We start from the raw sequence: 27,136 nt of genomic DNA on the forward strand, positions 1-27,136 counted from the left end.
GGGCCTTGGGGAGCTAGGGGCCCAGAACCAGAAAACACCCACATCCAAGGGGCTTCCCGACAAGCAGCTTCCACATTCAACAATGGCTCCATGTGAGGACAGATTTCTTTTTGCTATAGACAGCATTTGCAAGACTATGGCGTGTGTGGTGAATAGGGATACCTCTGGAGCAAGAGTCATAATGACAGAGGTCACCCCATCTTACTTGTGACCCAGCACCCTCAGTCCCTCTCCTGGCCCAAATAAGAGGTGCCCTGCCCTGGGCCCTGTGCTTTACAGGATCCCACTCTGGCCTTTCTCATGGGGTGGGGAGTTCTGAGGGGCAAGGAAATATACCTAAGGCTTACACAGGGCCTTCTCCCTGAGGATGGATGACCACTGATATGTCCCCCTAACCCTCCAAAGTGGCTAAGGAATGGGTATTTCCAAAGTGAGGTGATGGAGCTTGGACTTGGAGCATCATGGGACCTTCGTAATGTGGGCTGGAACCAGGGGTGAGAAGAGAAGAACAGTGGTCTGAGGGCCAGAGGACCCCTCTTCCCTGCCACCACATTCCAGTGAACATCTCTGAGTCCAAAGACCCTAAAAGCAATGCTGAATTTCCAGATTGGTATGAAGTTATATTTGTCAAGGTAGGAGAATGGATGTATTTCACTTAACAATGTATAAGCTTCATTATACTTTGTAAATAGTCAGACATAGGGTCTGCAGGCCTCCATTGGTAGGTGTGCTCTGAGTTTTTGCACATGTTAAGGATGGGCTTGGGTCTGGGGATGGTGCTTCTGAGTCTCACCAAAGAGCCCCTGAGTCCAACCCACCTTAGTCCTGAGGAATCTGCCCCAAAGTGATCATGAAGTAGATGAGAATGGAATCTTCTATAAAGTTCCCCCCTCAATAAAAAAGCATCCAAAGTATGAATCAAAGGCTGCTCATTGTGGAGAAAGTGAGAATACACACGGGCATAAAGAAGGAAATAAAACACTCATAATTCCACTACTTTATAGGAATATAAAGTTGTCATTTGTTTGCTTGGTTTTATGAATGTTCTATAAGGTGCCTACAGAGTAACACAGCTAACTCTATCTGTATCTCCGTGGTCTAAAACTTTCCAGAGAGAGAATGTTCCAAAGTTTTCATTCAGTGAGCAATGCGATTGCTGCAAAAATCACATAATATTATTAATACCACCATTAGTCTGGTGTCTTATTAGATTAGCAATAATCTAATCACATTGTGGAAAATCCTTCAAGAATATTAGCAAGAAATAATTTCTTTCTGTGGCTTCTTGAACAAAAGCAATTCAATCATGACCCATCAAATTTATGTTGGCTAGAGCTTAGGAGGAAGAAAAGTGGAGGAAGACACCAACTGTTTAAGCCCCAATTCCAGAAAGACTGATGGCTTGTCATGGCCAGGGTGGGCAATGGATGAGTGTGGAGTGGAAAGAAGGCAGTGGGAACAGGCTATATTCATTCTCTTCCTAATTCAGGAACGCAGTCAGCATTTGTTAAGCACCTACTATATGTGACACGGTGCTATGCCCTGAGGAGCTCACAGTATAGGGACAGGCATTTGCTATTTTTAGAGTCCAGCCTCCACTACTAGACACTAAGGGTAGGATAGGTGACCTCTTTTAAACCAATCAGAGACTTCTGTCCTCCAGACCACTGTGATTTGTGAGAGAGGGGCACGTGATCGAAGCCAAGCCAATCAGCATCAAAAAGACTCATGTCTCACATTTTTACTGTAGCTTCAGGGAAGAGAAGTTTCTGTCTCATCTTGGCTGGAGTTCTGAGGTTATTTAAATTCAAAGTTCAGGAGGAACAACATATAAATTCAGAGAACACAGGAGATCTGAGAATGAAGCTCACCCAGACAGATACTGGAAAACTTGTCAGGCAACTGAATTCAGCTGCAAAGGAAGGTGAGTTTTTCGGTGACACAAACCAATAAATCCTCATTTTTGGTTTAAGCAGGTTTTTTTAATTTTGTTTTGTTTTTGGATACTTGTAACCAAAACATGCTAGCTGATACAAAAATAGGAGAGATCCTTAGGACATGACACAATCTGGCCTGTAACAAAGGGGTGGGTTATGGTGAGATGTTAGTGCTTGGGAGTGGGGGAAAGACTACCTCTTAGAATTCTTCCTCCTGTCTCCGGACCTGGGGAATTTCAGGGGAGTGGAACATTGAGCAAGGTATTGGTGGATGAATGGGAAGTGATCAAGGAGAAGAATGGACAGAGGGATTTTAAATATAATTTTTTGATTTTTTTAAAAGATTTTTATTTATTTATGAGTGAGAGAGCGAGAGAGAGCACACAAGTGGGGGGCAGGGGCAGATGAAGAGGGAGCAGCAGACTCCCCACTTAGCAGAAAGCCCAATGCGGGACTCGATCCCACGACCCTGAGATCATGACCTGAGCAGAAGGCAGACAGTTAACCGACTGAGCAACCCAGGCGCCTCAAATATAATTTATATTTTTTTAATGTAGGGCCTGGCAGACCTGGATGGTTTGGGTGCTCGTTATGGAATTGAGATCCTTTTTTGAGCAAGACCCTTTCCTGATGTAAAACCCTGGACTTCCTGAAGAAAGAGTGGATCTCTGGTTTGTACTCTGAGACTGTTTCTGAAGCCTGTAAACTCAGAACTGGATCACTCATCACCAGAGTGGACCCTTTGTCCTTCACCTCCACCTGCTGGCCCTTCCCTTCTGGGGACTTGGGATCCAGGTGCAAGGTGTGTGGCCACTGGCTTCATTCAGGTCTTCTTGTTAGCAATTCACTGCCTTCTTCTCTGGTCTTGTTGACAGTTTCAATAAAACCTATGCCACAGAGGCATTTTACTCAGGCTTTTAGCCACAGAAGGTTCAAATCAACCACTCTTTTATTCATACTTTCAGGGACTTTCCTTTTTTTTTTTTAATTTTATTTATTTATTTGACAGAGAGAGAGAGATCACGAGTAGGTGGGGGGGGGGGGAAGCAGGCTCCCTGGATGAGCAGAGAGCCTGATGTGGGGCTCAATCCCAGGACCCTGAGATCATGACCTGAACCGAAGGCAGAGGCTTTAACCCACTGAGCCACCCAGGCGCCCCCAGGGACATTCGTTTTTGGAATCCGAGCTCTTGCCTCCTCCTTACAGATTACCTGCATTCTCTTTGCTCAGACTCTTTAAAAGCTAGCCCAAGCCCAGCTATTTTTTTTCTTGGTTTTATCTATTGAGACTTATGGAGAGGCAGGCAACCAATGGGTCCCAAGTTCCAGGATGTTGCAGGGTCCCCCATTAGACACTCAGAACTTTCTGCACTTTCGGCATGAGTCCATTTAACAATTTGTCAGCTCCCCTCTGGGGAAGTTCACAGGAGACCGGGCGGGGGGGGGGGGAGTGGTGTGATTGTGCAGGCATCTCACAACTCTGATCACTTTGCATAATTCACAAGTTCATGGAAGCATGGCGTGTTAGTATTGCAAAGTCTGAGACCGTCTCATCTAAGCCTCTGGAAAACACGAGGGACTGATGCTCGGGAAGGGGGAGGCATTAGCCATCTCAAACCTAAAAAGAAAGAAGAGAAGGGAAATGGGGGGGGGGAAGGAAACAGCAACTGTGATATCCTAATGGCCTGCATTCCACATTTTTTTGTTCAGTATTTTGTGATGGATTCAAGTGCATGCAATGAGCTACTTTAGCAATTCTGTGCTAGTGCCAGCCTCTCTCTCTCTCAAGCTCTCTCTCTCAGACCCTTCACCAATGATCTTCCTATAGCCAGTGCAACAAGCTCTATTAGAGTACACAAAGCTCAGACTTGGATCCTTATAGTGAACGAAGTCTGGTGACTTCCTCCCCACTACTCCACTACTACACAGACACACACACACACACACACTACATATATGTCCACTGTTTTAACAGGAGTTAGGAAGTGTTTTCTGGGTAAAAAAGAACCTTGGGGTACAGACCCATGGATATATCTGATACTTCTCTAGAAGGTCGCTGATAGAAACATGGTCTCATGGAAGAAACAGAGCCCCTGGGAGGGAAATCCCCATAAGGAAAGAAGCGAGGACTGTTCAACAACTGTACCTACATCTTTGATGCAAAGGGTGGTTTCTGGATAAAACATGATGGTGAACAGTGGTAAGACCCTGCCATCCTGTGGATGTGAGTCCCCCCACCCCCTGCCCCGGACCACTGAAACAACAACACTCAGCTCTAGAACCCTCTGTGGGACCTCACCCTAACTGGTCGTGGCACTCATTACTTTGCAAGACCTATGACATGGCGTTTCTGCTTATCATCTCAAGGCTCGGTGGGGTCCCAGCATCTGTGGCACCTACATAGCCTCTTGGACATAGGCCGGGGGGTGTGGGTGGCACGGAGCGACGCTGCTCTGAAATTGGGAGTGGGGGACGACAAAGTTAGGGACATCTGGCTTGGCTTAAAAACAGACCACATTTTCGCTTTTGTTTCCTTCTGCACAGCAAAGGAAACAGTCAACAAAACAAAGAGGCAACCCATGGAATGGGAGAAGATATTCGTAAATGACAGTACAGACAAAGGGCTGATATCCAGGATCTATAAAGAACTTCTCAAACTCAACCCACACAAAACAGATAATCATGTCAAAAAATGGGCAGAAGACATGAGCAGACACTTCTCCAAAGAAGACATACAAATGGCTAACAAACACATGAAAAAATGTTCATCATCATTAGCCATCAGGGAGATTCAAATCAAAACCACATTGAGATACCACCTCACACCAGTTAGAATAGCCAAAATCAACAGGACAGGAGACAACAAGTGTTGGAGAGATGTGGAGAAAGGGGAACTCTCTTACACTGTTGGTGGGAATGCAAGTTGGTGCAGCCACTTTGGAGAACAGTGTGGAGATTCCATAAGAAATTAAAAATAGAGCTACCCTAGACCCTGCAATTGCACTACTGGGTATTTACCCCAAAGATACAGATGTAGTGAAAAGAAGGACCATCTGTACCCCAGTGTTCATAGCAGCAATGACCACAGTCGCCAAACTGTGGAAAGAACCAAGATGCCCTTCTATGGACGAATGGATAAAGAAGATATGGTCCAGGAGCACCTGGGTGGCTCAGTAGGTTAAGCCTCTGCCTTAGCCTCTGGCTCAGGTCATGATCTCAGGGTCCTGGAATCGAGCCCCACATCAGGCTCTCTGCTCAGTGGGGAGCCTGCTTCCCCTTTTTTTCTCTGCCTGCCTCTCTGCCTACTTGTGATCTCTGTCTGTCAAATAAATAAATAAAATCTTAAAAAAAAAAGAAGATATGGCCCATATATATAATGGAGTATTATGCCTCCATCAGAAAGAATGAATACCCAACTTTTGTATCAACATGGACAGGACTGGAAGAGATTATGCTGAGTGAAATAAGCCAAGCAGAGAGAGTCAATTATCATATGGTTTCACTTACTTGTGGAGCATAATGAATAACACGGAGGACATTGGGAGTTGAAGAGGCGAAGTGAGTTGGGGGAAATCGGAGGGGGAGATGAACTATGAGAGACTGTGGACTCTGAGAAACAAACTGAGGGTTTTGGAGGGGAGGGGAGTAGGGGGTTGGGTGAGCCTGGTGGTGGGTATTATGGAGGGCACATATGGCATGGAGCACTGAGTGTGGTGCATAAACAATGAATTCTGGAACACTGAAAAGAAATTTAAAAAAATAAATAAAAATTAAAAAAAAAACCCAGACCACATGTTTTGTCTCTAATCCTCTCAGAATAAATAAGCAATTGAATGTATAAATAACAGAGCCTAAGTAACTAAGTTGACTTTCTGTGCAAAACGTTGTTACACCTACCTTGTGTCCCCAGGCTTCTTTAGGAATGTGAATTGCTGTTAGTAGTCTTTATGGCTCTGAAGTGTAGCATAGAATACACAAGATAAGGACTCCAAAGATAGGGTCTGAATATCAGCATTGTTATTAATTAACCACATGACCTTGGGTTAGTCACTAATCCCAGAAATTCTCAGCAGAAGTGTCTCCAGCATTCCAGGGTATTATTATCACAGGGAGGTGTGCCTCGAGTAATTAGCTTTCAATAATAGCCAAGTCCTGAGACTTGAAAGCAACTTAAAGTATATAAATTAGAGTGAATCCAAAGTAATGCCAATAATTCCATCATTCTGATTTACCTGATTATGTGTTTCCTCAAAGGAGAGAGAAAGTGTTGGGGAAATTATAACCAGCATATCATGGGAGCTGGGCATTCCATTGCCGGTTGAACTGATAAGGTACGCAGAGGAGCTTGAAACCACGTGACAGATAACGGCCATCTGACGTTAACTGATAGTATCTAAAACATCTTTTATATATGAAGATAAAAACACCAATGCCGGGGCGCCTGGGTGACTCAGTGGGTTAAGCCTCTGCCTTCGGCTCAGGTCATGATCCCAGGGTCCTGGGATAGAGCCCCGCATCGGGCTCTCTGCTCGGCAGGCTCCCTGCCAAACAGAGAGCCTGCTTCCCCCTCTCTTTCTCTGCCTGCCTCTCTGCCTACTTGTGATCTTTGTCAAATAAATAAATAAAATCTTAAAAAAAAAAAAAAAAAAAAAACACCAATGCCTTCCAAAAGAGAGAAAGTGAAATGTGCATGAAATTTCAAGGGTGCTCATAGACATGGGGCTGCTTGGGGCTATGGACCCCAAGAACTCAGAGTTATATGTTCTTTGTCCTTGGCCAATATGGGTCTTGAGGTGTAAATTTCGTGAAACTCTTAAGCCATGTCTCTGCCAAACCAGACAGTTACCACTCCATCAGTAGGAGTTAGTTATAATGATTATAGAAGTTGTGGTACCCATGAGTTGTGATTCGACAATTACTTCCATTTCTTTTGAAATTTCACCCCCCACGATAAATTTTTAATAACAAAACTGCAAGGAGAGACAAGAGAAGAAAAAGAAGGGCTTGGGTTTCTATATTGCACATGATTGAAAAGGGTCTTAGGAACATTTTTGTCTACGATACAACAGTCACCTTCCAAATAAAAGGCAGACAGAGTGAGAACACAAGAGAAATTATAAATGTTCTTCATGTTTATAATAAGATGTTGTCTTTATAAATTCTACCTTTTGTGATATTCAACAATAAAATAAGAATTATTTATATTTTCCTTTTCAATTTGCATGCTTACTGCTTTATTACATTTATCTATGGAATGGGAGTCTGGAAAAATTCAAGATTCATTTTTTCAAAAATAAGTTCCCTTCAGGAAAATTTGATTGAGCACATTTTTTTTCCTTGTGCAGACCTCGAAGGCACAAAATAAGATTCATCATAATCCTTAGTTCAAGCTATGCTCTGCCAGATTTTATTTGCTGAAGATGGCTGGAGCAGTCACTCCCTCTCACATGTTCAGGAACAATGTGACCTGGACACTCCTCCCTTAGAGGGGGGAGCTGTCTGTCCTCTCCCCCTTGAAACTAGGCAGGACCTGTGACTCACTCGTGACCATAGCTTAGGCTAGGTCTTCTTCTGCCTTGCTTGCTGGAACACTCAAGCCAGAACCTCGAGCTGCCACGCCGTAAGGAACCTCAAACTAGCCCATGGGGTGAGACCACATGGGGAAGTCCCAAGATTACAGAGAGAGAGAGAGACCTCAACTGCACCAGCCCCCACCACTATCTGACTGCAGACACATGAGAGATCCCAAGTCAGAATCACCCTAGAAACAGTGAAAGATAATTGCTGTTGTATCAAACTACTAAGTTTGGGGGTAATTTGTCCAATAACAACTTTAATGGCACATACACTATTGTCACTGATCCATGAATGGTTCCATGGCTTGCTTGGGGGAGTCAAAATAATATAGTACTTATATGAGCCCTGATTGGCCATCTCTCTAGAGTTTTTCTTGCTAAAATCTGGTATTTTTAAACATTGATTTCATTATTCATGTATTTGCAAAATTTTTGTGAATGCAATGCCCATTTCTGCCTCCCTTGCCAAAAATGTTTATAGTACTATTTATTTACCCTAGAAATATGAGTTTCTTCTAAACTTGGCTACGACCTTGACAGCGCATCATGCATGGGAACTCTGCTCGTCCTTGCACCCCCGTAGCTAAAAGATTAGAAATTCCTGACTCAATCTCTAGGAAGCTTCAGTTTCCCACATGTAAGATGGCGGATCAATCCTCACCCTGCCTGTCTCGTGGGGTTGCTGTGAACACCTATTTAGAAAATGCTGAAGAAAGCATTTATAAGTAGTAAGGATTTGTTATCATAAAGCTGTATCTTTTTTCCACTTTCATGATGTATCTTTCATCATCCTGTCTCCTGGCTCATCTGAAAAGCACAGGCTTCAACCTCTTTCCCACTGTGTGAACTTGAAAAGTTTCTCTGCAAATGACCCATTGTCTATATGGCAGGCGTTTGTACGTTTCTTAAGGGCAGTGACCAGGTCTTCTGTTCCTTTGATTTCCTTCACATTAGGGATGTAGTAATGCTTTGGGTTTAATAATTATTTTCCCCGCCCACGTGTCCCGAACTCTGGCCTGGCATTCCCACACAGACTGTAAAGCAGAACCTTGTATGGCTACGGCATGCCCAGCTCGGATCCCACTCTAGGAGGGGTCATTACTGAAAGACCAAGAGGGTCTCATTAGAAAGTGGTTTTGCCCTCAAGGCAGCGCCATGGCATGGCCCCCGAGGACAGCTTTAGAAAGATTCTGTAGAGCCAGTCCCTGAGATTTCTCGACCGAACATCCAGATGTCCGTCTGCTGCACAGACACCGAGAGGGTTGTTTTTGATGATGTGATGTTCCTAATTTCTATTCACAGGTCACGTGTGTTCCCGGTTTCCTTTGGGAATTAAAGCTGGGGTCTTGGGTGTGGAAATCTCCAAAGAGTTGGCGACATAATTCCCGGTCTTCAAATCTCACATTCAGCTCAGCCCCTAATTGCCCACAGAACTTCTGTTTACCATGCAAGGAAAAGGGACCACATGAGCCTTTTTTACCTATAGGCTGAGACCTCCTTGCAGAAGACTGGCAATCTCGCCTTGGGGGATATTTCGCAGCTCATTATTTTTTCTCTCTAGGTACGGTAGCCTCACTTCTGCTCATTAGGCTCCTTTCACTACATCATTGCTTTTCTTTAATGTGGCTGGTCTATTAAATAGCTCTCACCTGGCAAAGCCCCCCAGTGTCCCGAATGTAGCTCTGCTCCCCCGCTTTCATGACTCAGTTTGGACGTCGCTTTAATAAGAGTAGCCCTGGCACCAGCATCCCACGTCTCCTCGGGCCACAGAGCCCCTCTGCAGCAATGGAGGGGGGGGTATCAGACAACTCGGAGGACATGCCACTTAGTGTTCAGAGAGGTTCCTGAAGGCTTTCACAGACACGGAATGAGGGACACCAGAGGAGCAGCTCTGAGCAGAAATATTGGCATCCCATTTATTCAGCGCTACCAAATATCAAAAGGCAATTGATTAAATATTGATCTGACAACTGCTTGAAAAGGAGCAGGTGCTTCTCACAGTCTGGCAAGAAATCAGGGTCAGGAACACTAAATGTGGGTACTGCAAAAGCATGTTTGCAAAATCTCCGTGTCTTCTTGCCATGATTAAAAGGCTTATTAGTCACGGGTGAAATCCTATAGAGGGAATGTGCTTTGGCGTCAGCTCCTATTAAGCTGCATGAAATTCATGTTTCTTCTTTAGTCAGAATCCCTCAAACTGACCCAACCGATGCAGTTCCCTTTGTGGTCAGCTCAGCTGCTTTGGACTTTTTCTGAAGGTCACCCCTTGAACTGAAACAGATCTTAAAAGGCCAGTGTTCTAGTCTTTGTTTGTTTCCAAGTTCAGAAATCCACTTGTGCTAGGTCGGGCAAGAAGGAAAACAGAAACGTGTGTGCACGCATGTCTAGGTGTGGGGGCATGTGTATGTGCGCACACACACACACACACGGATGTATGTATCACCGACCTGAAGCTGAGGAGTTTTCAGGAAAGAACTCTCCTTCTCGTCTTCCCTCCCTCTCTCCTTCCTTCTCTAGGCTCTCACAGGCTCTCATTTTCACCTCTCTGCCCCTATGTGGGTTTTTCTTCTATTTCCCCACAGGCCAGAATTCTCTTAGCTCACCCGCCACTGGCTTGACTTTGGCTTTGGTTTGTCTCAGCACTGACTCCTGGGTGCCCCCCCCACCTTCCCCCGCCATCAATGGCATGTCACCATTGCTGCAGGCTGGATGGCAATCGTGAAATGGTTGTTATTGCCCCGGTCCATGCAATGCTGGTCATAGCTATTCACATTGTCATTGCGCAAGCTGAGATCTGTGCGTTGTCAGTGTTATACGTGCTAAATTGAACTGCTGCTTAAAATGTCTTCAGAAAGATTATACTATGATTTCTCATTGAGATGAAAAGGTATCATGTACACAGAAAGGCGGGTAAACAGAGCGGTGAGGCATACATTTGATATTAGCAAAGCAAATATTCATTATTGGAGGAATGGTAGCAATTTCGTAATTTTTTTTTCAAAGCAACAGCCAAGTGTTTACAAGACCCAAGGCAGGAAGACATCTACAAGTAGATGAAGCTGTGTTACATTGTGCTTCCCAGATACAAACAAAAGGACGGCCTATCTCCTGTCCAGTAATGCAATTGAAAGCAGGAGAAATTGCCAAATCCTTCAGAACAGACTAAAGAAATTTCAAAGCAGTGAGAGGCTGACGTGACCATTCACATGTTGAGCAAGATCATTGTTAAGACAATGAATATCCGTTTGTCCCAAACTGGCCAACTTCTAGCAACATTTGTTTCAACCAAGGGAAAAACAGTACCTCCATTTGATCAAACAGTAAAGCCCCGGAATCAAAAGTTGCCAACGGGGTGTCAGTTTCTTGGAAGGAAATCCTGGATACAAGAGTAGAGCACCCTGGGAAGAAAGGCCATATCATTGATGTTTTGGGGACATGGAGAAAAATCACCTGTGGAAAAGCACATGCATCAGCAAGTCTGAGTTGAAAAATATTTCAGGAGAGTTAGAGTCAATGCAAAGAAGTTTTTAGGAACTTATTTTACTTGTGTATTACTCTGTGTGCGTACTTAGTACATCTGAAAGGCCCTTCAATATGTATAAAATTACAAGTGGATGTGATTTTTTTAAATGCATTATAACAGCTTAATTGGCAGCATTTTTTTTCTTCCTTAGCGACACATAAGACCATGATCCATCTTACAACTGATGTGAACTTAGATGCAATGAGACACGGTAGGCCCAACAGAATGTGAGCAGAAGATCTGGGTATAAATTTGGCCTCGCCTGCTTAAGAGGAGACACCAGGTCCCAGTATTCCTTTTTCTCCCAACCCCCTGGCTGGAGAGGCAACGAGGCCACACTGTCCAATATGGCAGCCGCTAATTAGCTGCACGTCATGATTTAAATTCAGATTTTATTTTTTTTAAAGATTTTATTTATTTATTTGACAGAGAGAGATCACAAGTAAGCAGAGACGCAGGCAGAGAGAGAGGGAGAAGCAGGCTCCCCGCTGAGCAGAGAGCCCGACGCGGGGCTCGATCCCAGGACCCTGAGACCATGACCTGAGCTGAAGACAGAGGCTTAACCACTGAGCCACCCAGGCACACCTAAATTCAGATTTTAATTAATTAAAATTTAAAATTCTGTTCCTTAGTGACACTAGCCACAATGTTAAGTATTCAGTAGCCACATGTGGCTAGGGGTTACTATATTGGACAACACAGATACTAATAGAAACTTTCTATCATCATTGAATATTCTATTGGAGAGCAGTGGACTAGAGGGACTTCGACTTTGGAAGCCATGCAATGACGATGGCAGAGCCATTCACGGTCAAGCACAACTGCTTGAAGCTGAGCATCTAACTGACCTGGAACACTCATTTCTGACTGTTGAAAGAGAATGCATGTCTTTGTTCTTCACACTACTTTATTGCTGGGTATTTTGGTATAGGAGTTCACTTTTCACACTAATTAATACCATTGGTTGACTCATTTATTCTCCCTTTCCCCCAGTAGGTTCTACTGGGGCAGACTTACATTGTTGTAATTTAGCGCGTGGTCTGACCTCTGATAGGCTCTTAAAAACATGTACTGAATGATTTAATTAATAAATAGGAGCACATGGGAGGGACAGTTACAATTCAGAAGATCAGTGAAGGTTTCCTGAAGGAAGAAGCATCTCAGGTGAGGCTTGAAGGATGAGTCAGAGGCAACAGAGGGATAAGGGCAGGAGGAAGAGGCTTCCAGATAGAGAGAAGCCCCAAGGGGAGAGAGTGTGGAGCTTTGGAGAGAGTGAAAACTCAACATGTTTGAGCTAAAGGGGGGTAGGTGGTGAGAGTCAAGCAGGGAAGTGATGGTGACAGGCTGTGTGAGCCAGGCCAAGATTTTATTTCATCCCAGAGGCAGTGAAAGAACCACCAAACGATGCTGATGCTTTCACTAAGCTATCTTAAAAATTTTCCAGTAAAACAAATGTTTGTACTTTTCTTGGAGCATTTGAGGGAGGAGATTCCCTCACACTTGAGGTAAACCATTTCCATACTTAGCCAAGATCCTCGTGGAAGGTTCCCTTGTGTCTAACCTAAACCAAAGTATATTTCTTTTTTGGTCATGTGGTGGGCCTAAAACACACTGCTTACCATTCCCTATGGTTTTTGTATACGGTAGGAAGCTCTTGGGAAATAGGTCAGAGCCCTCTGTTGTAAGTTCCCCAGTCGGATGGCAGGCATTTTGCTACACGTGGTAGCTTGAATGAGGAGGGACCTGGCATAGCCAGAGAGAGGGACAAGGGAATAATGGAAGTGCACTGCATTCCGAGAGAGATAGCAAGATCATTGCACATCTTTTCTTCCTGGAAATAATGATTCCAGGGCCTATCACCTTCTTTTCTCAGTAACAGGGACAATCTAGGGTCTTTTCTTTGTGAGAACGATGATACATGGAAAACAGACAAACATTCTACATTAGCCTTTATCGATGAGGTGATTCTAACCACTCATCTATGGGCAAAGAGCCTGAATTATAACAGCTTCCTCCACGTAACTCTAACAGCTCTCTTGTGAGTTTTAGATCTTCACGTCTACCTACTGTTCACATCTTCCTCTGTGAAAGTCACAAGCTCCTAGAATTCAACATGTCTCAACCCCTATTTATTATCACCCCCGTATCCTCCCCATAAATCTGTTCCTCTTTCTTATTGCCAACAACAACATCCTATCCACCTAAATCACAGATTCCCACACTTGATTTTTGTCCTTGCCTCCTACCTTTTCTCAGACCCCTCAGCCTCTCCACCACCAAGCTCAATCACGTCTGCCTCCCAAGCATCTCTGCCCACTATGCCATCCTGTCTTGCATTTCTCGTTGTTTCCAGAATCCATATCCTCATCATTTCCTGCATCTAGCCCCAAGTTCCTACAATCTGGAATGGCATGCCTAAAATCCACATCCAACCATGCCATTCCTCCGCTTAACATGTTTAAATTACTCCCTCCCACTTTGGAATGAAATCACATTCAAGAATGGAGTGTACGAGGCCCTTCACGACCTACTCCCTGCCTACCTCCCCAGTGTTATCTCCCACGCCTCCCCCAGATCTTCTCCTGCCACTTCTCCATCTACTAACAGGCACAGTAGTTCCTGCTCCTCTTTTTATAGTTGTTCTCTTTGACAGCCACGTGCTTTCACTTTCTTATGCACCTGGCAAAAGTCTACCTGGCTTGTCAGGTTCAGTGTGGATAGCTTTTATCTAAGGTGGCCCCTTCTGATTTTTAGGTAGCCAGCCTCAGTACTTGCAATATCAAAGTTTCGCCATAACACTTCAGACACCATGTGAGATTGCTTCTTACTTTGCATCTCTTCCTGACAACACAAGGAATTTATTAAAAGTAGGGCCCTAACTCATTCATCTGTAAGAGTACAGTGCCTACTATAGCACCTGACACATAATAAAGCACCCAGCAAATGTTTCTTGAGTGAATTATGAACCTAATCAAAGAGAAAATTAGTGAATTGGATGATAGTCTTGCATAATTTATAAGATACACTACAAAGAGGTAAAAGGATATAAAGAAAGAACAGTTGAGAGACTGAGGGGGGGCTCTAATATACATCTAATTGGAGTTCAAAATGAGGGAACATAATTATCCAGAATCATGCTGGTTAGAGAAGGCTAGGACTCAGAATCAAAGTCACACAAATTCTAAAGAGTATGAATAAAAACAAATCTAAACTCATATAAAACTTCAGAATATCAAGGGCAAAGAGAAAAAACTATAAGAATGAGAAGACAAATTCCTGTCAAAAGAAAAAGTACTAACAGCAAAAGATGATAGAAGACAATGGCATCTTCCAATTACTAAAGAAAAATCATTGTCAACTTAGGTGTTAATTTTCAGCAAAAATAACATTTAAAGGTGAGGACAAATAAAGACATTTTCAAAAATAAAGACTCACAGATATTTACTAAATAAACAATTAGAGGATATACTTTAATAAGCAGAAAAGTGAACCCAGAAAAAGTAGGCTACCAGAAACTATGATGAAGAAATATATATAGAATAATATAGAATAATAATTTTAATTAACCATTGACCATAAAAAATAGAGCCATAAATTGTGTCTTTTTCTTTCAGAGGGAGAGGGAGAGAGGGAATCTTAAGCAGGTCCCACACCCAGCATGGAGCTAGACACAGGGCTTGATCTCAAGACTCCAAGATCACGACCTGAGCTGAAATCAAGAACTGGATGCTTAACCGACTGAGCCACCCAGGCACCCCCATAAATTGTCTTTTTAAACAGATGGGATTAATGTTCTAGACAAAATAACAAAGAAGTTGAGGAGGCTAGTGGAGCTAGTTAAAGGTCGGAGTAGGAGAACAGATATAATAGCTTTAGACTTTGAAAAAATTCATAATTAAATATGCATGTTTAGAATGTAAGAATAACTAGTAAAATTGGAGAGAAGTATAACACACAGTTTCCAAACTGGCAATGAATAAAAAGGACAATTAATTTTTTTCCAGTCTATTAGACAGTTCGAAAGGAAAACAAGTGTGGTAAGCAGAAAACACAAAATAAGAATATAAAAATAATTTCAAATATATGAGTATTACAGAATATATGCAGCATGACTTCATTTATGCAATGTTTTAAAATTCGTAAGATAATTCCAAGTGTTGTTTTCAGATATATATCTGTGTTGTAAGTTATAATAGACAGTCATGTAAATGAATACCAATCTCTGGGGGAAGGAAGAAGGGAATGGTATAGAAGTAGGGTACACAGAGAACTTTCACTGCAGACTTTGTTCCTTTTTAAAAATTATGTGGTAAATATGACCAAAGAGGTTAATATTCCATAATCTGGGTAGTAGACACACAACTGTAGTTTTCTGAGCATTTGAAATACTAAAATAACTATACATAAATCTATACCAAATGCAACGTAGCCTCCACATTTCCAAATGAAAAGATCTTTTAGGAAGATTTCTTGATCACCTGGATGGTTCATTTTGTTGAGCGTCTGACTCTTGATTTTCGGCTGAGGTCATCATCTTGAGGTTGTGAGATCATGCCCTGTGTTGGGCTCCATGCTGGGTGTGGAGTCTGTTTGGGATTCTCTCTCTCTCTGTCTGTCCCTCCCCCACTGCTCATGCGCTCTCTCTCTCTCTCTCTCTCGCTTTCACTCTCTCTCTAAAAAAAGAATTTTTTTATCACCTTGAATACACAAACTTTCAAAGATACAGATGGAATAGTGAAAGGTTTACTCACATTATTTAATTTTCTAATAAAATTAGATATCCATATTTATAAACATGTTTTACATAAAAAGAAGTATTAATTGGAAACACTGTCCTTTTGCCTTGTGAAACAGTTGTTTTTAAACTGATCATGCATCTTTGATGTCAGTGACTTTCTTAGAACACATTTAGGGATATGTTTGTGACATTGAATGTAGGTTTTGAGGTCACGTGTTATCCTCACTTCCCTCGAAGTTGAGATACAGCCCTCTTTAGTCTATGTTTAATGGTGTCACTGGAAATATCTGAAGCATTGAGTTTTCATCCCCATATTAGGATAGTTGTTTTTTTTTAATTTACCCTATAGGTTTATGTTTACCATCTCCAAAGGTAACCACTTACAAGTGATCCTTAAAAGCCTTGGTTACATCATGATCTAACTCTTGCAATTGTGAAGCCATGTTCCCATGCATGGTGACTACATTTGCACTAAATTTATTTGCCTCATTTTTAACTCTATTCTGTCAGATGGTCATCCAAAATTAGTATTTTGGATGCAACTGAAATCATTTCTAGCTAATGTGTCTTGACCAAAGAAGTATTTTGTTCATCAAATTAATATAATAAACTACAATAGGAGACACAGTGCAATGTCAATGGGAGACTGATTACCTTACACCTGGTACCACCTTACAAACAGCTATTTCTAATATTTCAAATCCATGGGAATGTATAAATAATAAACTAAAACAAACACTTACATACCCATCACACTGAATGGACTCCTTTTCTGAGCAGTAATTTTAATTTGTTAAAAATTGGTTTCTGTTTCTGGGATAAGATAGCATAGACTCAATATTCCCTCTTTTTTCCTCAAAGTATGACTAAAAACCCTGGAAATAATTCAATAGACAATGATAAAAGAACTCAGAATGTTGGGTAGAAGAAGACAGACTAGTTAGGGACCTCAGGACTTGAAGACCAATACTGTCATAAATCCCTGGGTTTTCATTTTTGTTCCAGGAAAAGGGAAGCCCATCAGGGACTTAACTGGGAGATACACCCAGGGGCATGGCAGGCCAATCTACTCACAGCAATGGTACCAGCAGAGCTCAGGAGGCTGTTCCATTCCCTGTCCACATCCAACAAGAGCAGTAGGCTCAATCTGTCCACAGCAGGGGCAAAAGTGGGTCCAGAGTGGACCCGTCTACTCCACCCCCACATAGACCAGCAACATTTAAACAGGTATCAATGGAGCTAGCATGCTCCATGTTTTCTAGCTATCCACTCAGTGGCTGCAGGTGACCCAAGGTTAATGTCACTCAACCCTTCACCTAATGGTAAAGAATCACCCAAATCCATGGCTCCTGATCCTCCAATCAATGGCAGAAGGAAACTCTAGTAGGTTCTTCACTCCCCCAGAAGCACCTATGAAAATAGGAAAATAGGACAGGAAGCCAAATGACACAGGTGGCCAGTGAACAGGCCAAGGGTAGTGTTTTCCCTCTCATAGGTCTAGAATCCCTCACATTCTACTTAAGAATACTGAGGAGCCCAGGGAAACACTGTTCATCCTCACAAATGGCACTAGCAGGGATCTAACAGAAGCTCAGGCAGAGCCACATAAATCAAACAGACCAGAATACCATTGCAAGGGCTCAGGAAACTAAATTGCCATTGGAACTGAGAGCTAAAAAAAGGTAGGACAGAATGTGCAAGCGAAACCGAAACAGGGCAAATGCCAAATACAATAAAAGATTCAAATACAGAGTCTTCTAAATAAAAATTAAAAGGTCCAAAATACAATAAAAAAATTACTCATCATTCTCATAACCAGGAAAATCACAACGTGGATTAGAAAGATGACCAACTTGGGACACCTGGATGGCTCAGTCGTTTGGGGACCTGACTCTTGATTTCACCTCAGGTTGTAATATCAGGGTTGTGTGATCGGCCCACATCAGGTTCTACATTCAGCATGGAGTCTGCTTGGGACTCTCCTTCTTCCTCTCCCTCTGTCCCTCTCCCCTCCCCACCCTGTAAAATAAATAAATAAATAAATAAATAAATAAATAAATAAAACTTTAAAAAAGATAATCAACTGATACCAATAAGAAGATGAATCAGATTTTAGAATATGAGACATATTCTAAAGCAGTCACCATAAAATTGCTCCAACAAATAATTATGAACTCTCTTAAAACAAATAAAAAAATAAAACCACAGCAAAGAAAGAGAAAATATTTTAAAAAATACTAAATGGAAATTATAGAACTGAAAAATACAGTAGTAACTGAACAAAAAACTTACTAGACGGGCTCATGGTAGAGTGGAGATGACAGAAGACAGAATCAGTGAACTTAATAAAAGCTCAATAAAATTTACTCAATCTGACCAACATAGTAACAATAGACGACTTAAAAAAAAAAAAAAGAACAGAATTCCCAGGACAATATGGACAATAAAAAAAAAAAAATCTTACATTTGTCTCATCAGAGTCTCAGAAGGAGAAAATAATGTGGGGCTGAAAATGTATTTGGAGAAATAACAGCTGAAAAATTCTCAAAGTGGCAGAAGACCTAAACCCATAGAATTGAGAAGCCTAGTGAACCCCAACTAAGTAGACACAAAGAAATTCATGCAAAGTCAAATAATAGCTAAACATAGGAAAACTCAAGATGAAGAAAACAATTTCTTTAAACAACCAGGGGGAAATGACGAATGAATTGGAGGGAATAACAATTCAAAGGATAGCAGATTTCTCATCAGAAACAATGGTGGCCTAAAGAAAGGGGCCCATGGTTCAAGTGCAGAAGTGTAACGACTGTCAACCATGAATTCTGTACCTGGTGAAACTATCTATTAGAAATGAAGGGGAAATAAAGACATCTCTTAGACAAGGAAAAACTGAGAGAATGTGCTGCTAGTAAACCTACATTTAAAGAATGGCTAAAGGGTCATGAAGCAAACCTCAATACAGAATATGTTCTGTGGGAACACATAGGGAATCACAGTGATATCAGTAACAGAAAGACAAAAATAAAACAATTGGAAATTAAACAGTACACTACTAAGCAACCCATGGGCCCAAAAGGAAGTCTCCAAAAGATTTAAAAACACATAGAGATAAATTAAAATACAACCTATCACAGTTGGTAGGATTCGGCTAACGCGTTACTGAGAGGGAAATGTATAGCACTCAGTCTTTCCATTAAAAAAGAGGAAAGATCTCAAATCAATAATCCAAGTTCCTATTCCAAAAGGCTAGAAAAAGAAGAGCAAAGTAGAGCCAAAGCAGGCAGATGGAAGGAAATCATAAAAATAAGAGCAGACATAAATGAAACTGAAAACAGCAAAACAGGAAAAAAAAAATCAATGAAACAAAAAGCTGGTTCTTTGAAAAAAAAAATCAATAGTGTTCCAGTGAAATGGGCATATAAATTGAGAAGGAACACAAATCACTAATACTGGGAACAAAATAGGGGATATTGCTATAGATTTCTGTAGCCATTAAAAGAATAATAAAGGAAAACAACAAACAACTTTACTCTCGTAAGTTTGACCACTTAGAATAGACCAGTTTCTCAAAAACCCTGAACTAACAAACTTCAGTGGAGATAAAATAGATACCATAACCATTAAAGAAATGGAATTTGTAATTTAAACTCCAAAAGAGATTCCCTGGCCCCAGTGGATTTACTGGAGAATTTTGCCAAACATTTAAATAAGATTAACATCAATTTTACCCAATCTCTTCCAGAAAATAGAAGAGGCAGTAACACTTGCCAACTCTTATTATGAAGCATGTATTATATTGATACCAAAACCAGGAAAAGACAGTACAAAAAAAGAAAACCACAGATCCAATATCTCTCAGGAATTTAAAAACAAAAATCCTCAACAAAATATTACCCAACACAATCCAACAATGTATATAAATAATTCTTTTTTTAAGGATTTTATCTTATTTATTATTTTTTATTGGGGTAGAGGCACAGAGAGAGAGAGGGAGAGAAAGAATTTTAAGCAGGCTCCATGCCCAGTGTGGGACCCAATGCAGGGCTCTGTTTCACAACCCTGAGATCATGACCTGAGTCAAAAAATCAAGAGTCAGACGCTTAACTGACTGAGCCACCCATGCGCCCCTATACGGTAAGTCTATACACCACGATGAATTGGGGATTTATTCCAAGAATGCAAAGGTGGTTCAACGTTCAAAAATCATCAATGTAGGGACGCCTGGGTGGCTCAGTTGGTTGGACGACTGCCTTCGGCTCAGGTCATGATCCCGGAATCCCGGGATCGAGTCCCACATCAGGCTCTCAGCTCCATGGGGAGTCTGCTTCTCCCTCTGACCTTCTCCTAGCTCATGCTCTCTCTCACTGTCTCTCTCTCAAATAAATAAATAAAATCTTTAAAAAAAAATCATCAACGTAATCCATCATATCAACAAATTAAACAAGAAGAATCATATGGTTATATCAATGAAAATAGAAAAAAACACATTTGAAAATGCAGCATGCTTCATGATAAAAAAAACTCTCAGCAAATTAGAAACAGACAGAACTACCACAGCTTCATAAAGAGCACTTACAAGAAACCCGCCAACGTTGTACTTAATTGAGCAACTGGATGCATTGTCCTAAGATCAGGCACCAAGTGAGGATGGATGGTCACTCTTACAACTCATACTGACCAGAGTACAGAAAGTTATAGCCAGTGCCATAGGCAACAAAAAGAAATAAAAGATACAGAGAGAAGAAACAGAGAAATAAAATTGTGCCAATTTTCAGATTGTCTAAGTAAAAAATCCCAAGGAATCTATTTAAAAAACAAAACAAAACAAAACACCCAACATTCCGGAACCAAAAAGTGAGTTCAGCAAGCTTATGGAACATAACATCGACACACAAAGATCAACTGCATTTTATAGACTACTCATGAGCATGTGGAAACTAAAATTGAAAGACATGACAGAATTTACCTTCATGCCAGAGAAAGTGAAATATTTTGGTATACACTTAACAAAACATATCCAAGATTTGTATGCTGAAAATTATTTTTAAAAAACTGGTAAAAGAAGTCAAAGAAGATCTCTAATACATGGAAAGACATTCCATTAAAGGCATTAGAAGACTCAACATAGTTAGAATGTCAATTCCCTCCAATTTGATATATATATATATATATATATATATATATATATATATATATGTTTAATGCAATTCCTATTAAAATCCCAGCAAGGTTGTTTGTGGACACGGACAAATTTATTCTAAAATGTATATGGAAAAGCACAAGCCCTTGAATAGCCAAATAATCTAGAAAAAGAAGGAAGGAATCATTCTACCTAATATTAAGGTTTGTTACTTAGTTATAGTAATCAAGGCAGTGGTATTGCTGGATAAATAGACACATGGGTTAATGAAACAGAATAGACCACAGATAGCCCTCCACAAATATGTCCGATTAATATTTGACAAAGGTGCAAAAGTAATTCAGTGGAGAAAAATGGCCTTTTTAACAAATACTGCCAGAGCAATTGATATCCATAAGGGGAAAAAAAAAAACTGAACCCAGACCTTATAAGTTACAGAAAAATTAACTCAAACTGGATCATGGGCTTAAATGAAAAACATAAAACTATGAAACATTTAGGGGAAAAAAGGATGAAAAATCTTTGTGATCTCCAGCTAAGCAGAGATTTTAGACTTGACACCAAATGTGCAGTCAGTAAAAGAAAACTGGTGAATAGGACTTCACCAAAATTAAAAATGTTTGCTCTGCAAAACACCCTGTTAAGAGGATGAAAAGACAAGCTATGTACTGGAGAGAAATGTTTGCAAACCACATATCTGATACAAAGGACAAGTATGTGGCATATACAAAGAACGTGCAAAACTCAACCGTAACAAAACCTAATAGTCCTATCAGAAAATGAGCCAAAGACATGAAGAGCTATTTCACTGCAGAGGATACGCAGATGGCAAATAAGCACACGAAGAGACATTCAGCTTCATTAGCCATTAGGGAAAGGCAAAGAAAAAAACCACAATGAATTATGACACACTTATCAGGACCGCTGAAATAAAGAAGAGTGACAATGTCAAATGCTGGCCAGGACTGCTGGTGAGAACGTAAAATGGTACGGTTACTCTAGAAAACAATTTGGTAGTTTCTTATCAAAGTAAACAGGCAACTACTATACAAGCCAACAATCGCACCCCTGGGCAGAGGGCAGAATTTCCAAAGAAATGGAAACCTGACATTCACACAAACGCCTGGGCATGAATATTTATAGTCGCTTTATACATCATAGACAAAATGTGCAGATGCCTAGATGTCCCTTAATAGGTAACTGGTTGAACAAACTCATACACCTATACTGTGGACTCCTGCTCAGCCATAAAACAGAATGAACTACTGACATATATAAAAACTGGAATCAAATTTGATGGAATTATGCCGAGTGGGGCGGGGAGCCAATCCCCAAGGTTACATACTATATGATTCCATTTATAGGAGATTTGGAAATGACAAGATTTTTGGAACAGAGGACAGAGTAGAGGTTGTCAGGGGCTAAGGACAGGATAGAGCAGAAGGGAGTAAAGATAGCAACAGGGGGACCCTGTGGTGACAGCACTGCTCTGTCTTGACTATGTGTTATCTCCACACGCCCGCACACGGGAGGCGACTGCGCAGGTCCAAGTACACACATGGGCAAATGAGTGCAAGTCAAACTGGGAAAACACAAAGACTGCTGGATGATATCATGTCAATATCCTGGCTGTGAGATTGCCCGGCAGTGTTCTGAGATGTTATCACTGGGGGAAACCGGATAAAAGGTACAGGGGAATCTTGCTATATTATTTCTCACAACTGTGTGTGAATCTACGATCATCTCTAAATAAAAGTCAACAACCCTGCAAGTCAGAACTTCCTCCCTCCCCTATCTTTCCCCCTCCCCACCACCCCCAGCTAGTTGTTGAACATTTACCTGCACAGAATTGCTTATCTTTGGAGAATGGACTTTGTGTTAGGCTTCTTCCCTGAGTGCCTCACAGGAGACGAAGTTGGTGGCTGGAGACAGTGGCTTTACCATCCTTGACTTCAGGTTTCCTCCCCTGTAAAATGGAGATGGGACTAGAGTGAAGGAAAATGAATGATTATGCAGAACCTACTTTTACCTACATTACCTTCCCTCATCCTCTCGGCTAGCCCAGTGAGCCAGGCATTAGGAGTGTCCAGGTTTCAGATGACGAGACGGGCTAAGGAACATGCCTATCATAGAACATGGCCAGGTTGGAGTCCACAGTCCAGGCATGTTTGGTTACGGCTGGCTGCCTGGGAGCTTATCCACTCTCTGACCCTAAACCATACAAGGCAATGTCTCCCAGTGGAAAGTGAGCTAGGCAGAGAATGCCTGAGCCTCTAAGTGTGAGTTGTGGGGTGGGGAGGAGGGCTAGGAGGGACACAGCCTGCTCCTACCAGGTAGATACAGTTGCATCAGGAGCCACAGACCTCACTGAGCCAGCATCTCTCCCCTGTGGAGCTAGAAGAGAGAGCTGCTCATTTCCCCCTGGCTGGTTGTCTGTTCCCTACCGCTGCCTGCAGTATGTAGACAAAGCAACCCCAAAGGCCCAGCACTCTCTCCTTAGAGACCAGGCAGGGGATCAAGGTCAGCAGCTGTGAGCCATGGGGACATGGGTATGTAGAACCCCGAAGGACACTGGCCGGGGCGGGGGTTGGGGGGATAACCCTGGTCCTGGGGCCAGGCCCGGCCCATGAAGGAAGGAAGGAAATATCTGCTTGGGTTAGAGATCACATCGCCCAACAGGGGCTTACCTTCCAACCCTTGGTGATCTCCTTGGTGCTTTCCTCACAAACTCTAGAGAATGGACAAAGGCAAGGCAGTTCAGTGGTTAGAGACCGGGCTGGTGGTCAGGAGACATAGATTTCAGCCAGCCCTGCAACTTCCTCCAAGTCTTTGGATCAGTCATGCTCCCCCCTCCTGGGATTCCATGTCCTCGCCCATAAAACAAAGGGGTTCCGATCCGGTGGTCCCCAAGGCCTCTCCAGGTCCTGCCAGTCCTCATATCCGAGGTTAGTTCCAGGGCCTGCACACGGGGCCTGCCTGATTCCACCACAGCTCACAAACATGATTGGAACAGAAGCCCTAGTCCGATTTCATTTTTCTTCTGAGGCTGTTTATTGCCTAAAAAAATGTACTTAGTGGTAAATTCGTGACTGTGATGTTAAGTGTAGGCTACAAAGCCAGAGACCAAAATATATTAAAAATAAAATAGTGAGGGGGAGGGGTGGGGAGTACAGAGCCGGAAGAGGGAGGGCCATCCAGAGGGTCGGGAAACCTTGGATTCACAGGAGCCGCTCATACACACGGGCACTATTCCTTATTTATTCACATCCTCTGCCCTGTCTGGGTTCCGCGTGGTCTCCACTTCTTGTTAGCTTTTCAGCTGCACACCAGGCCCCAGCTGGCAGTGGCTAATTGCAATCAGCAGGTGAGAAATGTAGGTTCTCCGAAAAGGAATTATCTCCAGCGCTGGGAACCATTCTGGGAAATGTAACAGACCTGGGAAGAGAGGGGGAGATGTTTAAAACCTGAACTTCTGTGAAAAGCATTAATTGAAAAAGACAGAACCGCGCACCAGGAACCCATGACTCGCTCGCCTGAAAATATAATGAAGCGACTTCATGTGGAAGGAAAGATGGGGGAGCATTTTCATTTCTGCAAAAGCAGCTCTTGCCTCGTGCGCACAGGCCCTGTCTGGCCTCTTTTCCCAGGAGAGCCAGAGAGCACAAAGGTTTGCTCTGGGCGGTGGGGGGGGGGGGGTGGTTCATCTTTATCTTTACATTTTTCTGCATCAGTAAAACCATGACGCCAAGCTAAGGACTTTTTATTTATTTGTATTTATTTATTTGTTTTTAGAGAAAGATGTAAGGCAATCTACTGTGAAGTGGAATGACTTGAGAAAGCAAGTTCAAAATCAGGGCGCGATCTTGAGCTCGCTCAAGTCTCGTGCCAAGGGAGGTGGGGGGGACAGGAGGCGGGTACAGCCAGAGACTGACCCTAGAAGGTTGTCCTGCTCCTAGGGGAAGCAAGCACCACAAGGCAGGGAGCAAAGTCCTGGAGGGGACTGTGATCTCCGCCCAGGCTGCTGGCCGTCAGTCCCATTGCAAGCCCCTGGGGACACGAGAAAGGCCCTCTAAGCGCCTACCTGCTCACCTAGAGAATCGGCTTCTCTCTGTGCGTTATCAGGAAAGGGAATGAAAAGCGTACCAGAGGGGTGATTTGAATTTCATTTTCTCAATATGTGCCCCCGTGGGGAACGCTGCGTGGTGTCGCATGCTGATTCAAGGAAAACGGTCTCTCTGCTCACTGAGGTTGAAGGCTCGTCGTGGGTAGCTCGCCTTGCACCAGGCGGTGGGGGCGCCCCGAGCACAGACTGGGGGTATCCCACAGCCAGGGCCTGGTCTGGCCACCTTTACAGACAGACCCCCCACCCACAGCTCCTGCGGCCCGCTGGGTTCCGTGTTAGAGGAGGGAGTGAATTGCGCTGCGACCCTTCCCCAGATTCGGTAGAAGGCAAGGGCTAAGATGTGGCATAAAACACAAAAGCCTCACTCCCCTGAATAAATATTGACAGGGCTTTGGGGGAGGGTGGGTAGCTTTGTTTTCCCTTCCTCTTGGTCGTGTGTAAGACGAAGAGGAGGGGGAGGTTAGGCTCTGGGGCCTGGCTCTGAAGGAACCACAGTTCCTGGTGGGAGGTCAGGCTAAGGACAAATACACCAGGGCAGGGGCAGGCACGGGGTTGGTGGGGGGCAGGAAGCTAGGGGATTTTGTCCACCTACAGGAGCCCCTCCCACAGTCCCCAGCCACTCCAGGGGCCCAAGGAATGTCAGAGGAGAGATTCAAGTCTCCAGGGAAGGAGATAAAGAGGGCTCTAGAACTTTGGCCTCGGAGCCAAACCCCAGGCTTTGTGATCAAAAGACAAATAAACAGCCATTCCCACAGGGTCTCTCAAACCTGCTGAGCGGCACAAATGTTTCCTCCTTATAAACAAGCTTACCTGAAGAAGGCGAAGAAAACCAGACCCTGAAATCCCACAGTTTTTGGCAGACCCCTTAGGAGAAACGCCTGCCGGCAGCTTATCAGTGCCTTTCTCACATCGCTCTGAAATAAGATGTCAAAGTTTGAACATAAACCATGAACAAACAAAATCAGCCCCGTTCTTCATGCCGGCTTCCCCATCCTGACACAGGGAAGGTTGAAACAGAGCTGCAGAATTCGAAGCCACTGGAATGAACTGAGAGAGGCCAATGGGTCCCGGAGGTAAGCAGGGAGAGGTGGCCTCCTTTCAACGAACACCAGGCCCTGTACCACTGATCTGCGCAGGCCTAGGGGGCCCTCTTCCCACAGATGTCCATGGAGTTCTTTCCAGAGGTGTCACTGGCCAAGACAAATGCCCTAAGGAGCACCCACTATGAACCACCATTTGGGATAGGCCAATGTCCACACAGAGCAGGTCTCTGTCCCGAAGTTTCCATTCTAATTAGTAAATTAAACAGCACGTTAGTAGGGGATACGTGCCAGAGCAAGAACATATCCAGGAGAGGAGCGCCTGGGTGGCCCAGTTGGTGAAGCATCCAACTTTTGATTGCAGCTCAGGTCATTGTCTCCGGGTCGTGAGACTGAACGACACATCAGGATCCATGCTCAGTGGGGAGTCTGCTTGAGATTCTGTCTCCCTGAGATTCTCTGTCTCCCTCTTCCTTTGCCTGCCCCTCCCATAAATAAATAAATTCTTTAAAAAGGAAGAAACAATACATCCAGGAGAGGGGTGGAGAATGGAGGAGGCGACTTTTGAGCAAAGATGAAGGAGTGAGCCCCTCTAGGAGGCACTCTGAGGGAAGAAGGACCCAAGTAGAGGGCTCCTTCTAAGTAAGTGCCAATGACCTGAGGTCGAAGCAGGCCTGGCAGAGGCCAAGGGCACCATGGGAGCCAGTGGAGCTGAAACGGAAACACGAAGGCCGTCGCTACAGATTCTGAGCGCGGTAGCGCCCAGTGCCCAGGTCACCTCATCAGCCTGTTCTGCTGGGCTGGCCTCTTTAGAGCCACCTCTAGGGGCCTATACTCCCTGGTTCTCCATCAGCTACCACCTAGTCCCTGAGAGGGTCCTGATTAGTTACTAACTAAAGGGGAAGCCCCACCCCCGACTTCCTGGACAGACGTCAAAGCTCCCAATGCTTCAACTCGCAGATGGAGGCATCCTGGAGACAGACGTGTAGGAAGAGGGAGGCTGATCTGAAAGTGTCCCTCTCCGTTCCCCACCCCCAGGTCCCTACAAAAGCTGTCCACA

General features: G+C 43.3%; 1 long non-coding RNA gene across 2 annotated transcripts; it reads right to left on the bottom strand.

Annotated features, from left to right (window-relative positions):
- Nucleotides 1-3,054: 3,054 nt before the first annotated feature.
- On the bottom strand, nucleotides 3,055-26,207 carry LOC125091843 (uncharacterized). 2 transcript variants are annotated; one of them, XR_007124766.1, is made up of 5 exons: nucleotides 25,847-26,207; nucleotides 24,125-24,348; nucleotides 23,601-23,643; nucleotides 22,753-22,879; nucleotides 3,055-3,554 (listed from the first exon to the last, which is right to left on the bottom strand). It is a non-coding gene; the product is annotated as an uncharacterized LOC125091843 (long non-coding RNA). The 2 variants fall into 2 exon arrangements; XR_007124765.1 differs by having other exon boundaries at nucleotides 23,601-24,348.
- Between the last annotated feature and the right edge of the window lie 929 nt (nucleotides 26,208-27,136).

Source organism: Lutra lutra, chromosome X, assembly GCF_902655055.1.
Source record: "Lutra lutra chromosome X, mLutLut1.2, whole genome shotgun sequence".
In the NCBI taxonomy this organism is placed as follows: Eukaryota; Metazoa; Chordata; class Mammalia; order Carnivora; family Mustelidae; genus Lutra; species Lutra lutra.